The following is a 17,581-nucleotide window of genomic DNA, read 5'->3' on the forward strand; positions in this document are numbered from 1 at the left end:
TATACTTTTGATGGGGGTGTAAATTACTTAACTGTATGGAAGGCAGTGTGGTGATTCTCAAAGACATAAAGACAGAAATATCATTTGATGCAGCAATCCCATTACTGGATATATACCCAAAGGAATATAAAGTGTTCTTTTATAAGGACACATGCACACATATGTTCATTGCAGGGCTATTCACAATAGCAAAAACATGGAATCAATCTAAATGCCCTAAGATTATTATTATTATTAATTATTGTTATTGATAATAATAGACTGGATAAGGAAAATGTGGTACATATACACCATGGAATGCTATGCAGCCATGAAAAGAACCAGATCATGTCCTTTGCAGGGACATAGAAGAAGCTGGAGGCAATCATGCTCTGCAAACTAACACAAGGACAGAAAACCAGATACCACACGTTCTCACTTGTAAGTAGGAGCTAAATAATAAGAACACATGGACACACAGGCAGGAACAACACACACTGGGGCCTGTTAGAAGGTGGAGGGTGAGAGGAGGGAGAGGATCAGGAAAAATAACTAATGGATACTAGGCTTTATACCTGGGTAATGAAATAACCTGCACAACAAATCCCTATGACATAAGTTTACCTACGTAACAAACTTGCACATGTACCTCTGAACTTAAAATGAAAGTTATAAAAAATTAGAAAAAAAGGTTAAATGAAATCTGTGTTTTCCTTTAGGCAATGTGTCATTTGTCTTTGTTTTCTATATTTTTATGGTCTTCTTTTTTAGAAGTTTAATATGATGTGTTTAATTTTGAAAAACTTTCAGTTTTAGTCTAATATTCAGTAACTTTATGGTGCGCTTGATTTGTCTGCTGCTGCTCAACCTTCCACGGTTCTTTAATGATACAACCTGAAAGGTGGAAGAGATTTCCCCAGAAAAGGGGAGGGGGAGGAGAATCTCAGGCCACAAAAATGAAAGGTCATCTCTTCATGAGCACTTGTGTATGGTTCCCTGCCTGCGGGGGTTGGGAGTGCATGCTGAGCTAGGCAGTAGTGGGGGTCCCTTTGCCTATGTCACTTGGCCCTCCTAATATCTCTCAGTTGAAGGCAGAAAATCTCAGGCTGATGGAGAAATAGAGCCATTCTCCTGGCTACTTCTGGTTAAAGGAACTCCTGATGGATCTTCCTGCCAGTGGACTTAGCTCATCTGGTGTTGTCAGAGGAACTCCCATTCCATCAAGAGAATGAGTTCAGCCTGCTGTTACCAGGTTGGATGTCCGGAAAACCCTGGTCTCAGTCATCTTGTTTTGCTGGATAAGGGGAAAGGAGAGGCACTGATACCTTACTATTCCTCTACTGGGCTCACAAGTGCATTCACCTTCCTCCACCAGCATTCAGAATTCTTCAGTTTCATCCTGTGTTTTTCCCAGGGTTTATAGTTTTATTTCACAAGAGGAGCCAGTTCATGCCATCTTGTTCAGACAGGATGTTTCCAATGTGGACTTTAGTTTGCATCTCTGTATTTCCTTTTCTTGTAATGATGTCATAATTTGTCCTAATCATCTTAGATCCTAATCTGGTGCCATCTAACTGCAGCCTGTGCTTTCTTTCCACAGCCCTTTTTTCTGCTAAAGCCCTTTTTTTGCTTCTGTGTCCTCTCTTCCTTACTTCTTCTCAACGGTGACTAAGTGGATCACCCATTGCTCTTTGTCCAAAAGAAGCTTGTTGTTTTTTTTTTTTTTTTAGCAAATGTTAAGAACAGATTGAGGTGTGAAGCTTTCAATTCAGTTCCCAGGTTCCGGTTGTATTTCTCTTGGTATTACTCACATAACACTCACACTAGTGTTTGTTTGTTTGTTTGTTTGTTTTTTTGAGACGGAGTCTCACTCTGTCGCCCAGGCTACAGTGCAGTGGCATGATCTCGCTCACTGCAACCTCCACCTCCCAGGTTCATGCCATTCTCCTGCCTCAGCCTCCCAGGTAGCTGGGACTACAGTCACCTGCCACCATGCCCAGCTAATTTTTTTTTTTTGTATTTTTTTTTTTTTTAGTAGAGACGGGGTTTCACTACGTTAGCCAGGATGGCCTCCATCTCCTGACCTCGTGATCTGCGCGCCTCAGCATCCAAAAGTGCTGGGATTACAGGTGTGAGCCACCGTGCCCGGCACACATAACACTAGTTTTGCCTCTCCTTCTGTTGGTTTCCTCTACCTGCATTTCTTCTGGAGGTAACACCAGGGGAGCCAGGGTTCCAAACATTCACTCACTGGGGTGCTTACTTCTCAATCCTATTGTGGATAAAGGATAAAATGCTCAGTCTTAAATTCCTGAGTTTTCTTCTAGGTTCTTCTTGCTAATTATTGCTGGGATCGGTGATACTACCTTATTTTTAGGAGATGAAGTCAGTAGAGCAACGTGGTGGGAAAATCGTTATATGTTTTTCAGAGCACCTGCTTAGAGAAGGTTGTGTCCTATATTGAATTGTTTTAAGATCTTGCATCTCTATGTCTGTAAAAATGATTTTAAGAACAGAGTCTTACTTTTTTAACTTTTTCTTTGGCAATATCATGTCATAGTTTGAAGACGGGCATTTTCCATGAGTGAGAGCATGGATAGATTTTATTTCATACCATGCCAATTGCCTAATGATTAATGTCTTTTCATCCCAGATACTGTCATTAGCTTATTCATCATTCTTCATTTACAGAATTAAGAATGTTCATCTTTGCCGTGGGCACAGTAATACAGAAACAAGTTAGAAAACATTTCTCTTATATCTATATGTAGATACATTTTGAATTCAACATTTTACTGATTTTATAGTTGTCTGTTTTAAAATTATACTAGTATGCAGTGTTCCATTCTGGATTTAAACAAAGGAAAGTCCATTGTCTTAACCATATAACATACTGTCTCATACTTGAGTGTATGAGTTTGGGATTTAAGTAGCAATATCTTCTTCTTTTCCTCCTCTTGTATTTCAAATGTTGATTATGATAATTCCACTTTTACATCCTCTTTTTCTTTCATACTTTAAAAAAAGAGGAGATAGTCTACTGATTGAAACATAAACATAATGAGATGTGTGGATTTGAAAGGTCTAATGTGGAGGTGGCATCCTCATGCTACTTTGTTTGTTTAGGTACTTTATGGTCATATTTCTAAGATGACCGTAAACCAACAACAAAAGAATTGGCATCTTTTTGCAATCGCTGAAGAAATTTCACTGTTTCAAATTTAGTCCATGATGATTTTTGTCTTTTACTTCTTCTTTTCTTCTTTTGAACACTACTTCCTGTTTTTTTCTCAAAGCAAGTGTTTGGCTAATGTCATGTGGCCAGCATAATTCTATGTGTTTGTATGACATATAAATATTAAGGATAAATTTTGTCCTGAGAAACTTCATACATGTTTAAGTAGACAAAGCTAATACTTAAGCATATATTCGAAAACATCTTCTGTTTTTTATGAAGAGTACATTAGGGAAAAGATAACAGGAGGGTGAATTTGAGTAGTGAAAAAGTTCATTAAAGTAGGGTCGAAATGAGCACATCCTAAAAGAACACATAGAATTTTATTTGTACATTAATTTCACATATTTTTTGAAACACAGTCTCTTTGAAACTGTCGCCCAGGCTGTAATGCAGTGATGTGATCATGGCTCACTGAAGCCTCAACCTCCCGGGATGAAGTAATCCTCCCACCTCAGCCTCCTAAGTAGCTGGGACTATGGGTGCATTTCACCATGACCAATTATTATCATTATTATTATTATTATTTTTAGAGATGGAGTCTCACTATGTTGCCCAGTCTGGTCTCAAACTCCTGGACCGAAGTGATCCTCCCACACTGGCCTCATAATGTGCTCTGATTACAGGCATGAGCCACCATGTCTAACCCACATTTTCTTTTAAATACCAACTATTGAATTATTTGGCAGAGTCTAACTGGTAAAGACTGAATATACAATGGTGAAAAACATAGTAGGGTCAAAGTTTTATAATGAAGACAACTATCTTAAAACATAAAATAGCACTGGGTCATTGCCATTTGACTGGGATCTATTGGCTGAATATGAATGAAAGCATGCATAGTGGCTTCCAGGTGAGTTAGCAGATGCCAAGCCTTTCTTAAATCCACTTTGCACCTATTACAGCTGTAGGTATTTGAGACTACAATTCTTGTAGGTTCTGTGAAAGCATTATAAGACAAGCATATTCATTGCTTCTGAAGGTAAAACAAATCTTCACATTTGGAACTGTCAGTGGTGGATGTGGAGATATGCTTCTGGGGTCTTCTCTGATGAAATTTTCACCAGAGCTGCTAGAGGGTCTTCAGTGTTAGCCCTTTCAAAATTGTCTGAGCTGCAGAGAGGTGCTTTGTCTACTAATAGCCATATGCCTTCCCACAGCAGGCTACATTCCATGACTGATGAATGCCAAAGTCTATAGGCCTGCACTTCTCACTCTATGGAGGCCACACCTAGCTCTACAGCAACTTTGGGGGCAGTCTAACGTGTCCATGGGCCAGAATTTTAGCTCTACTTCTCTCTCTGCCCAGTCCAGCTTCCTTCCTTCCCTTCCACAGGTTCTGATATCAAGGATATTCCTTAATAAACACCTTACCTGTTAAAATCCAACTCAGAGTGACTTCCTGGAGATCTTGGAGTTAAGAAGGGCACAATGAGGGCAAAATGGAAGCCATAATACATTTCTAGACACAATGAGAGTGAATTTTGTTTGTTTTGTTTTGTTTTGTTTTAAGAAAATTCCACTGATAGCCGTGTGCAAGGTGATTTGAGTAAGCAGGACATGGTTTCGTGAATAACAGATGGCAACCAACACGTATTATGGAAACATGAGATAATGACTGGCTGAGTCATGGTAAAGGTAATCAACAAAAGGGGTCATGAAAAAAATGCCTGGACTCTACTTCAAACAAAGGAAAGGGAAGATCTTTTAGAACTCTCTCAAAAATTCTATGCTAAGAAAAAAAAACAAAAAACAAACTTGTTGTGTCTCTTGACAGAATAATAACAAGGGAAGTCAAAACTGTGGATAACATAATAATTTCAATACATATATTCATGGGAGCCAGAGTATATGCTTGCAAGTATTTTACTTTCTTCAAAATATCTTATTGTTTCTTTCTTTTATCTTAATCTCTCATTTTTTATTCTTCACTTTTAATTTAATCCTTTAAAACTGAAATTAAAATTTATTTTACATGGATCTTTAACTTTTAGCTAATGATAAGCTTCCATTAATTTGAATTAATAATTTATTGTTTAAACATACTTTCAAGCATGTATAATCAAAATGTTGTGAACAGTTAAAAGGAGTTTAAATATTATATTGATTAGTGTTTCTTAGTTGCATCATAATCACTTGAATTGCTTGGAGAACAAATGTTGATTTCTGCGTCCTGCCTTGTATCTACCTTTGTCGTTAAACAAGTTCCTCTAGGACCCATAGGATCCATATAAAGATGAGGAGGAAGAAGTCTACCAGTCCTGAACACTGTCTACTGCTCATGTTCTAAGCTTCTAAGCTCTTCTTAAAGTGTGAGAAATAAATTCGCAGAGACCTATTATATTTAAATACGTTCTTTTAAAACCAGTTAACTGGGAAACAAGGAGAACCTGAAAGTTAGTAATAAGACCATTAGAAACAATTGACTACATAGGTGGGGAACAAATCAGTTATTAACCTAGAAAATACAGAAAAATAAGGGAGGAAAGACCTTTCAGCTTGAGAAATCTGTTACTGAGAAAACCTACTAATGTCTAAACTAAGGAAACTGGGTGATTATTCTGTTAAGAGAAACATGAATAATCATATGTAGAGGGTAGTTTTCCTCCTCTTTTCCAAGAGTCTAATATAAAAAGGGGCTCCTATTTGTAAATTTTAGAAAAGTTCAAAAAGCTTTGGTCTAAAAAATCAAAGATATAGAAGCAATGGCTATCAGAAATATTATAATATAAAACTAAAATGTATAAAAGAATGAAAAGAAGTTAAAGTCTCTTGGTTTATGGTTTTGAAATGCTGACTCCCCAAAATATCACCAAAACAACTTGTGGAAAGAATTCTGAGCATAAAGTTCCAATAGCATCTCAGAGAGGGAAGGGTCAACGTTGTGGTATTTATTAGGATTTTATCGTGTGGCTTAAGGTAGGTCTGCCAATGTAGGTGTGTGGTTAGGATTGGCGAACATAGCACAGACAACACTTGATGGATTTTTTAAGAGGTTCCTAAAATGAGCAGGAACATTATTGGCAATGCTTGTCTTCCCAGTAAAGTATTTCCTGGAATAGTAAAGTATGATTGATGAAGGCAGTGGAATAATAACTTTGTTATGGTAGGTAGCTAGTCAGTCATGAGCAGGTTAAGAGAGGACTCCCCATAAGCAGGAATGTCAGGCAACCATCAGGTGAGGGTCAGGTGGTTGTTACACTATTCCTCTAAAATAATAATTGGTGCAGGCAGGCCAGGGAAGGGCAGTCTCCTGAAAACACCTGAAACTGGTGATCAGCAGCTTCCCAATAAGATCTCAGGAGTTGGGTGAGTGGGCTCAGGACTACGCTTTGAGAGACAAAATGGCAGAGTTTAACTGGTATATGACCTTCTAGGAACATTTGGCTGGTAAGGGAAGAACGCCTCAAGTGAGCAGGTGTACAGCTCCAGTTACACACTGCCTATGCAGCCCCTCCCAAGTACTAGCAGGCCACTGAGCATGTGGATATCCCAACCCAAGGGAAGGAACAGGGGAGAAGGGACGCAAGCCACCAGAAGCATGCCAACATATAAAACCCTAAGTGACAGGTCCAACCATACACTTGATCCCTCAGGTCGCCCACTAGCCCTCATCCAAGTATACTTTGCTTTCTTTCATTCCTGCTCTAAAGCTTTTTAATAAACTTTCACTCTTGCTCTAAAATTTGCCTCAGTCTCTCCTTCTGCCTTATACCCATCAGTCGAATTCTTTCATTGGAGGAGGCAAGAATCAAGGTTGCTGCAGACCCATACACATTCACTGCTTAACTACACCATGTTAATACAGAAAAGACAATAAATTTTGTGGTTACAGATGTGTGTGGTTTTCAAGATACAGAAGAATTTTTATGCTCCAGAATATACCAAAAATTTAATAATATACTATATTGACAGGGCACGTTATGTATGTGATGAAAAGAATACTATAAATTAACTATTAAAGAGACAAGTGATCAAACTGAAATTTTTATCAATTAGGATTCATTGTCGATTTAAGACTATATCCAAGACTATATTGAAATAGAGATTATAGCCAAAGTAGAAGAAAGTTTTAGTAAGAAACAACATTCTCTGGAGCAGTTTTCTTTCCTTCTTTCTTTTTTTTTCCTGATTGAAATACCTCCTTATTAAGTAGGTTGGTTTTAACAGTGGTCAATTCTGTAGAAAGAAAGACAAATTAAATGAGAACAAAAAGAGTCTATTTGCTGAGAGCTTGCTGTAAGAAGGGAGTAAACCTTTTCACTTGCATTTGAAAGTCACTTAAGGCAGGTGGAGCAAGAAGGCTTTCTAGTGAGCAAAAGGGAAGGCCACAGTCATGCTGTGATTGCAGATGTATGAAAGATGAAGGCAGCTGACTAGTGTGGGAGGCCAGAATATTCACCCCAAAATATGTAGGATTGTTGAGCTGAAGGCAGTCAAGAAGCAGATGCAGTAAAGTTTTCCATCTCTCTATTTGCCCAAAAGCAGGACACAGATTTACAAAGACAAATGATATTCTGCACTTTCTCTACCAAAGAGAACAGAAGTTGACTAGGAAAGACCTTAGGCCCTCATCAGTCTGGAGATGATACTAGAGGAATCTGCAGTGACAAATATTACCCCCTTGCCGTTATATGCCAGTTATTTCTCTCCCCCACAAGTCTACCACCCCTAGAGACTCAAAGTCTTTTTCTTTTGTCTTGCTGCTTCTCTAAAAATGTTCTGTCCTTTACTAAAGATGCTATATAAGCTGGAATTCAAAGCTTACTTCTTTGCGAACTACTCATTCCCAGAGTGTCTCCCATGTATATGAACTATTCATGTGCTATGGTCTGAACGTATCCCCTCAGTATTCATTATGTTCAAATTTAATAGCCAATGTAATAGTATAAAAAGGTAGGCTTCTAGGAGGTGATGAAGCCACGAGAGTGAAGCCCTCTTCAATGAGATTAATACCCTTGTATTAAAGGTTGGAGGAAGTGTTCTAGCCCTTGCCCCTTCCGTCATGTGAGGAAGTTATTAAGGTGCTGTTTTAGGAGTTATTAAGAAATTATTTTAGGTAGATAGGAAAAAGGGTCCTTGGGAAGTTTTAGCTTCCTTTAAAGCAGCTCTAGAAATTTTCTTGTCTAGCAGGAAAGCCCAGGCTCTTAGCCCCAGGCTGGCTACTTTGATATGCAAATGCCAGCCATTAGAAACTGGGTTCACCCAAACATGGTGATTCCCATCAGTGTCTTCTTGCCCTTGCCCTCACATGTGTCTGGCAACATGGCCGCCCCCACATATCCCCACTATATAGAACATTATGGCACCCTGTATTTGCATATTAAAAGACTAGGGTGGGAGGGCTATGTGAGTGACAGGCCTGGCCAAACCAATCCCCTGAGCCCTATGCAAATCAGACACCACCTCCTCCAGACTCTTCATATAAGCAGCCACGTTTCTAAGGCACTGGGGTCTCCTCTCTTGGCTTTGGAGCTCCCATCTCTCTGTCTCTGTACAGGGGAGGTTCTTCCTTCTTTTTTCTCTTTTCTTTCTTGCCTATTAAACTTTCTGCTCCTTAAAACCACTCCAAGTGTGTCCGTGTGGTTTTATCCAATTCACGTGAGACAAGAGCCCTGGTGCTCCTCCACTCATCAGAGCTGCATCAGTGCCATCTTCAAAGCAGAGACCAAGTGCTAGCCAGACAACATACCTGCTCAGCTCTAATCTTGGACTTACAGCCTCCACAATGGTGAGAAATAAGTTTCTATTTTCTATAAGTTATAGCAGCCTGAATGGACTAAGACAATGCTAATAAACTGTTTTTATCTTGTGAATCTGTCTTTCATTGTAGGACTCTGCTTCAACTACGAACTTAGGAGGTTAAATAAAAACATGATTTTCTATTTCCAACTAGAAGCTGGACATCCGAAGTGATTGGTTAGAGGAGTATGTTTAGTTTTCTCTGTCTGGTTCCAAGTTGAAAGTAGGAAAAACAACAACAACATGGGGAAGACTGCAATTTTTGACCACGTCCTGATCATTCTGTGCTGATCGCCGACAAGCTGGGGGTCAGGGTTCTGTTATCATCTCTGCTCTGTTCATTGCTTGAATGTTCTCTATCTATAGAGGGAAAAAACAATAACCTTCATTATCAGAAACCTCATTCTAAGTTTGCTTTTCTATCTAGGTGTCCATGTACAAATCACTTAGCTTTTTAAATATACAAATATGTTTCCTAACTAAGTAGCAATAGAAGTAGTATTTTTGCTAGGCTTGAGTTGCTTACTATTACAAAAAATTATACTTACATTTATATAATAAAACCTAATCTTAGGCTCAAATGTACATAAACTAAAGAGCAATGCTTGTCTTTTGCTTAATATTCATATTACAAAATTAATTTTTATTTATAATTAATATATGAACATGATCTTTTCAAAAAATACACAATGTGATGGTTAAATCTAACATCCTTTTTTGATAATCACCCCTGGTTTTAAGAATATAACTGTCTAGAGAAAATAATTAACAGAGGTCATTGTGTATTATCTAGAACTCATTGTGTGCCAGGCAATTTTCTGACAACCTCATGGGGTTGGTACTATTTTTATCCCTATTTTACAGATAAGGAAACTGATGCCAAGAGATTTTCGCATAGCTCACCAAGTCACTAGCTAGTAAGCAGTAGAGCCAGGATTCAAATTCAGGAAAAAAAGCACATGAGAAGGTTCATGCTGATCACCCGCTTACTCTCTAAGGGTAACCACCATCCTGCTTTCTAAGTGCATACATTCATTGTGCCTCTTTCTGTATTTTATATAATTTCATATAAAATGTGTTTGTACATGGCATATTTTGTTGAGTGTTATGTTTTGAAATTTATTCATGTTTGCTGTCTATAGTTGTAGGTCATTCTTCTCTTTGCTGTAACCCATTGTGTGAATGTACTTCAACTTTATCATCATTTAACTGTTAGTGGGCATTAGGATACTTTAAAGTTTCAGGTAATTATGACCAGTGCAATATGAACATTTTCATACATGTTTTTGATAAACATATGCATCAGTCTCATTTGAATATTTACCTAGAAGTGGAATTCGTGTATGAGATCATAGAATACATACATATTTAGATTTCATAGATACTACCAACAAGTTTTTACCCACTTGATACACCACCAGTGGTACATGAGAGTTAAGTTTAATTGACGTATTTCAGCACTGTGCGAGTTTATAGTATTTAGACTTAACAGAAGGAGATGGATATTTCCCAAAGAAGTTTCATTTCTAGTTACATATATTAGCTGAGCATGACTTTTTTGTTAACTTCCTAGGGGGGATGAGTGCTTGTGTGATTTTTTTTCATGAGATAGAACCCACTAAAATAACTCTCGCATATATTTGCATATATTTTACATAGGATACTGCTCTCTAAAATTATTCTTGCATTTAAGAAAAAATTGTCTTTATTGTTTCACACTTTCAAAAACACATTGACATGCATTATAACACATGATTTTCAAAATAAGGCTTTGATATGTCCAAGGTTGCACAATGAATCCCCTAAAAACACTGCCTAAATTGTGATACAGCAATCACTAAATTGTAATAAGTTTGGTGCATACAATGCATTTCTATGGTAATCACTTAACATCCTACCTAGTACCTTGGCTTCCTACAATATTTATAAAAAGTAATAAATTCTAATATTGAAGCAGTAGATAATATCTCAAAGAAAAGATATTGACCAAAAGGACAGCCAAGTAGGTCTTTAAAATTTTTAAGAAGAATGATAAACTTTGACATAGATTATTCTGACAAGGATAAACATTATACTTTTTTTTTAAACAGTAAGTGTATCAATTTAGATTTCTGATAAAACAAAAAGGTGTTATTTACTTGGCAGAAAAAAATAGTACTTACAGGTACTGATATATTTCCAGTTGTGAAGGTTTTTGTAAAATGATATCAATTTACTTATTTCTATTTAATGCCCCAAATAGCTCTGCAGGAAAATGTGAATCATTTCAATCAGCTAAAGCTACAATATAAAACCACTGGAGTATAAACCTTTGAGAACTGTTTTTGAAAGACTAAATTACCTTAGAAATAGATATTTCTCTGTTCATCATTTATCTTAAAAGTAAAATTTTATTTATTCCTTGAGGGACAGTCAACATAACAATTTTGTAGATGAATCCCAAGCCTAACATCAAAACCAAAATTGTAGCTGAAGGATGCTGTCTGAAATCCTTTGATTTAGAGTATTAATACCAAGCATCTAAGGTTTTAAAATCTAAAAAAATTGTAATTTTTAAACACCAAATAGTGTATGATTTTTTAGATGTTGCAAAGTAACTGCTGAATATTCAATGCCTGACAATTTGGAAATGGGTTCTGTAGAGGGAAAGTTTCACAGAATTATATATATTTGTGTGTGTGTGTTTGTGTGTGTATGTGTGTTATCCACTGATAAATAAGCCCAACTGAAAATTACTGTGTTTATTCATCCTTCACTGTGTTTTGTAAACATTTGCTGAGCTTCTTCCATAACACTAAGAATTGTGCTTGTGCTTGTGCTTGTGAAAGGGCCCCATTGGCCTCAGTGCTCTGAGAAAGTGGGTTCTGACAGATCTCGAATGTTTCTGGTCAGGATAGTGTCCTGGAACCTTTCAATAATCTTGACAGACCAGGCCAGCCTGTAAGTCTTGAATGACCTTAAGAGTCCCCATTGAGAAACCAAATCAACAATTCGTACCAGAAATGTAGGAATGGATCAGGAGCAACGAAGCCTGAAGCAGAATGGTAGGCTCTCCACAGCCACCCTCACAGCCCTCACCCCAGATCTGTGTCAGGCCGGGTTTTGTCATTAGGGTGTCTGAGATGTTTTCCAAGGCAATCGGTCCCACATTATTCAATATTTTGCCAGATCTAAAAATAATCGTTACATTTACATATTTTATTTAAATAGAATGTGGATATAGGTTAATGAACCTCTAAAACTTCTCATGGAAATCCATCTAAAAGACTATTTTAAAAAATACTGTGGTAGATGTATACAGTAACATTCTAGATACTGCTCTGTAGTAGAGAAGCATCATGTCTTCAGAATCTTTTATCTGCACTTATTTCTTCCCCATTAAGATAGCACCTTATATTGGCATTCATTAGCAGGGATGTTAAATGAGTGTGCTATGCTGTTAGATCAATGATCAGCACTGTGTCACTCTGAGTGTACAATTATATCCTCACGCCATAAATCCAATAGTGTCTTGTATAATGAATGAATACTTTTAAATGAATGCATATAAAAATGAATCAAGAAAAATAATGGAAAAAATAGAAACAAAAAGTATTTTTTCTTCTTTTTTATTTCATCCATTTCTGATCTAGAAAAGCAGTTAGATTGACATCTTGAAAACAGTCAGGTGAAAATGCTGGAGGTACAGCCAGATGTATTTTTAACCTACATAAGAATATTTTGTCTTTACCAAAAAATACAAAAACTAGCTGGGGGTGGGGGGTGGCACACACCTGTAATCCCATCTACTTGGGAGGCTGAGGTGGGAGGATTGCTTGAACCCAGGAGGTGGAGGTTGCAAGGAGCCGAGATCGTGCCACTGCACTGAAGCCTGGGTGATGGAGCAAGACAAGTGTCTCAAGAAAACAAACAAAAAGAATATTTTGAAAGTAAAAGAGGGCATCATTAACAATTGCATCAAGATATTGATTATAAATCATAGCAGACCTGTATCAAAGTTACTAATTATAGGCTAAAGTTTCCCTCCATAAGTAGATAATAAATAAAATTAGACCAGGAGATAAAGCACAGTTCTTTAAAGCACAGGCTTCATCTGCATCATATTTCTTCTCTCCTGCTGGTTGCATTAAGACCCTCACCCTCCAAATATATTTGACAACCATTATCCAGCATTGACTATCTTTTCTGGATCTTGACTCCACTTTGTTCCTAGCAAAAGGAAACATGGTATACTTTGGGGACCTGCTGTGGATGACTGCCCTCCTTGCATTCTCCTGATCATTCTCAGTTATAGCCAGTGGCGACGGGATCTGCCTCTGAAGAATCCTCAGCGTGTATCTGCCACTCCTTGCCCATGAAGAAGCATTGCTCAGCTAGACTCCCGTCATCATCGAGTGCTTCAGAACTCCCTCAGGGAGGATCCTCAGACCAAAGTGCAGAAGGCCAGCCCTGAGTACTGGCTACAGAGCAGACACTGCAGTGCTAGGATTCCTCCCTCAGTCAAACCCTTCAAAGACTTGAGATTCTAACCATAAAGTTCCCTCTGAAATCCTTGATAAACCTAAATATCACTCTCTGTCTTGTTAAAAACTCTCCCTGTCTTGTTAAAAACTCTATAGCACCAACAGAGAATCTCATGTTAATTCTACTAACTAAACAACATCTATCTTCATTTCCTATCAGATTTTGTTCTCTTTTAAAAATCTTCCCAAATGTACTGAGGGACCTTTTGTACTTTCAAAGATCTGATTTGAGGCAGTCATCGTACGACATGTTATTTATGTGAAACAAAAGCAACCGTTTTCTAGTTTTGCCTTTTAAACCACTGTGTAAGCTCATTCAATACCCAGCTCAGCCCTAGGAAACAACTTACATTTATCTCAAATGTCAATGTTCAGTGAGAAGAAAAACTTTAGTCTTATACCCCATATATTGAATTGTAGTCACGATGCTACAGTTTACTGGTTTTGAACTAAAGAAAAGATTTTCCCCTCTTTATCACTCTCTTGGTCTCACAAACGAACATATAAACACATACATAAAACATGTGCATTTGCTAAGGAACAGATAGAATGATCCATGAAACACAACTGAGACTCAGAAATAGATCCAAACACATAGTCAACTGAGTTTTGACAAAAAACCCACAAAACAATTTATTGAAGAAATGATAATTCTTCCAACAAATGCTGTTGAACAATTAGATGTTCATATGCATAAAAATGAGCTTTCACCTACACTTTATATTTTATATAAAAAATAATTAAAAATGAATTTTGGAATTAATTATAGAATGCAGAACTATGTAACCCAGAAGAAAACATAAGAGAAAATCTAGGTTATCTTGAATTTGGTGATGAGTTTTTAGCTACAACACTAAAAGCATAATTCATGAATAACAACAAAAAAAGGTTGAACTTCATTAAAGTTAAAATTTTTACCCTAAGAAAGGCACTGTTAATAGGCTGAAAACATGAGTCAGTGATTGCGATAAAATATTTGCATGTTATGTATCTGGTAAAGACATGTATTCACAATATGAAAAGAATCCTAATACAAAATAAGAAAACAATCCTAATAAAAATACTAAAAAGACTTGAATGCCCAAAGAAGATATAGATAGCAAATAAGCACATGAAAAGTTATCCCATATCATTTGTCACTAGGAAAACGCAAATTAAAACAGCATTGAGATGCCACTACAAATCCATTAAAATGACTGAATCCAAAAACCAGTAATACCAATTGCTGACAAAGAGATGGATAAACAGGAACTCTCATTCATTGCTGTTGGGAATGCAAAATGGTACCGCCACTCTGGAAGACAGTTTGGCAGCTTCTTAAGAAGCTAAATTAGTCTTACCATATCATCCAGTAATGGCACCAATGGTGTTTACCCAATAGATTGGAAAACATATCTGCACAAAAATGTGCAAAAAATATAGCTACTTTATCTGTAATTACTTCAAATTGGAAGCAACTCGTGTCTTCTTAGATAACGCTTATGTAATAGGTGAGCGAATAAACAGTCTGTGGTACATCTATGTAATGAAATATTTTTCAACAATAAAAACAAAGGAGCTATTAAACCACAAAAAGACTTGGAAAGAATCTTAAGTGCATATTGCTAAGTGAAAGCAGCCAATCTGAGAAGGCTGCATGCTGCATGTTTCTATTTATGTGACGTTCTAGAAAGGACACAGCTACAAAGATGGAAAACAGGTCAGTGGTTGCCAGAAATTTAGGGAAGTGATAAGGTGAAATATGTAAGCACAGATGATTTTTTTAGGGCTTGGAACTATTGTGCATGACAATGTAAGGTGGGTACACAATATGAATTTCACAAAACCCATGGAACTTTATAATATAAAAGTAAACTTTTGTGTATAGAAATTGAAAACAACACACCTAGGAGTACACGTGATCCTAGGGTAGAATGCAGATGATGACAATGATTCTAACAGTATTACAAATGTATGGCGTAACCTCACTGAAAGAGTTGGGGAAATTGTGGTGGCAACTTAAGTAATGTTGGGAACGACTGGAAAGTATAATAGCGAAAAACAAAGGATCTGAACATAAGCACTGTAGTCTAGTTAGTAAAGCTGTTTCTCATGGGGAAGTGTTAATAGCTCTGAAACTATAGATGTGCACTGGGGTTGAACAAATGGGTAGATGATGGGTGGCAAGACATACGTTCCTCACTGCTGCAGGGGAGGTTACAGATCAGCACAAGGTGAGAGGGTGTGGGGGTGGAATGGCCCATACAGACCATATCAGAGTTGTAGACATGAGTGTGAACTTACATTTGGCTCAACACAGATAATAATGGCTGGATATAGAAATAATTTCAGATATTGGGCTGGGCGAGGTGGCTCATGTCTGTAATCCCAGCACTTTGGGAGGCCGAGGCGGGTGGATCACGAGGTCAGGATATCGAGACCACCCTGGCTAACAAGGTGAAACCACGTCTCTACTAAAAAGTACAAAAAAAATTAGCCGGGCGTGGTGGCGGGCACCTGTAGTCCCAGATGCTCAGGAGAGTGAGGCAGGAGAATGGGGTGAACCCAGGAGGTGAAGCTTGCAGTGAGCTAAGATCGTGCCACTGCACTCCAGTCTGGGCGAAAGAGCGAGACTCTGTCGCAAAAAAAAAAAAAGAAAAAAAAAAAAGAAAAGAAATAATTTCAGATATTGACATATACTCAGATTACTGTCCTACATATATTTCCCAGCTCTGGTTGCTGACAGGGCGTAGAACCAATGGCATCTAGTAAAAATAAGCAGATCTACAGCCCAGATCTTCGTTTCTAATACAATTATTAAAAATATATAGAGAACTAGAGTTAATTGAAGATGTGGCTGATTTGGGAGCAGGAGATACACAAGATAACCCCAGAGCATCTTATAATTTCAGGAAGGTAATGCTTAAAAAAATAAAAAGAAAAAGAAATAAAGAAAAAAAATGGGGCTGGGCGCGGTGGCTCACACCTGTAATCCCAGCAATTTGGGAGGCCGACGCGGGTAGATCACGAGGTCAGGAGTTCAAGATCAGCCTGGCCAAGACGGTGAAACTCCGTCTCTACTAAAAATACAAAAAATTAGCCAGGTGCAGTGGCAGGCTGAGGCAGGAGAATCACCTGAACTCAAGAGGGCAGTGGTTGCAGTGAGCTGAGATTGCGCCACTGCACTCCAGCCTGGGCAACAGAGTGACACTCTGTTTCAAAAAAACAAACAAACAAAAAAATGGGAATATGGGAAAGAACACATGAGCCAACAGGAAGAGTGCCCAATGGCCAAAGCTGATATAATTTGAACAATCAAATAAACAATGTATTATTGGAATACAATCCAAATTATGAAAAAAACTCCTCTGAGTTCATACTGACGTAAATAGCTGATATGAATAAAAAAATAAATGGGGGAGAAGGGATATATCTTCTGTATAGGATGTTTTCAAATAATTATTGGCAATTCCATACCTTCACAGAGGTGGAGCATGACTTCTCACTCCTTAAATGAGCCATGTTTATAGTGACTTTCTTCCAAAAAAGACAGATATAGAAATGACGGGTAAAAAGAGGAGCTTTACAATGGACAAAACCTGACAAGCCCTACCTCTGCCAAGGGATCAAGGTCACCATCACCAGTAAGTAGTTTCGTTGATAGCCTGTATTCTGGATAAAATGTGATAAGGATGGCACTTCACATTTGTGGTCTTCATCCAGAAAACCATAAACCACGTTTAAACGTAAGAAGAAAAATACATGAAGCCAAAGGGAGGGTCATTCTTCAAAACAGTGGACCAATGCTCCTCAGCACTGTCACAGTCATATAAAACAAGAAAAATCTGAAAAACGGTCACAGCCAAGAGGAACCTAAGACATGGTGAACAAATGTAATGTGGTGTCTTGGATGGGATCCTGGAACATAACAAGAATAGTAGATAAAAACCAAGAAAATCTGAATTAAAATAAAGGCTTTAAGGCAAAATACTAACAATTGAGAGAACTGGGTGTAGGGCCCATGAGAATGCCTCTGTGTACTTTCCTTGTAGGGCCCATGAGAATGCTTCTGTGTACTTTCCTTGCAATCTAAAACTTTTCTAAAATAAGCTGTTTTTTTTTA

Source organism: Pongo pygmaeus, chromosome 7, assembly GCF_028885625.2.
Source record: "Pongo pygmaeus isolate AG05252 chromosome 7, NHGRI_mPonPyg2-v2.0_pri, whole genome shotgun sequence".
Classification (NCBI taxonomy): Eukaryota; Metazoa; Chordata; class Mammalia; order Primates; family Hominidae; genus Pongo; species Pongo pygmaeus.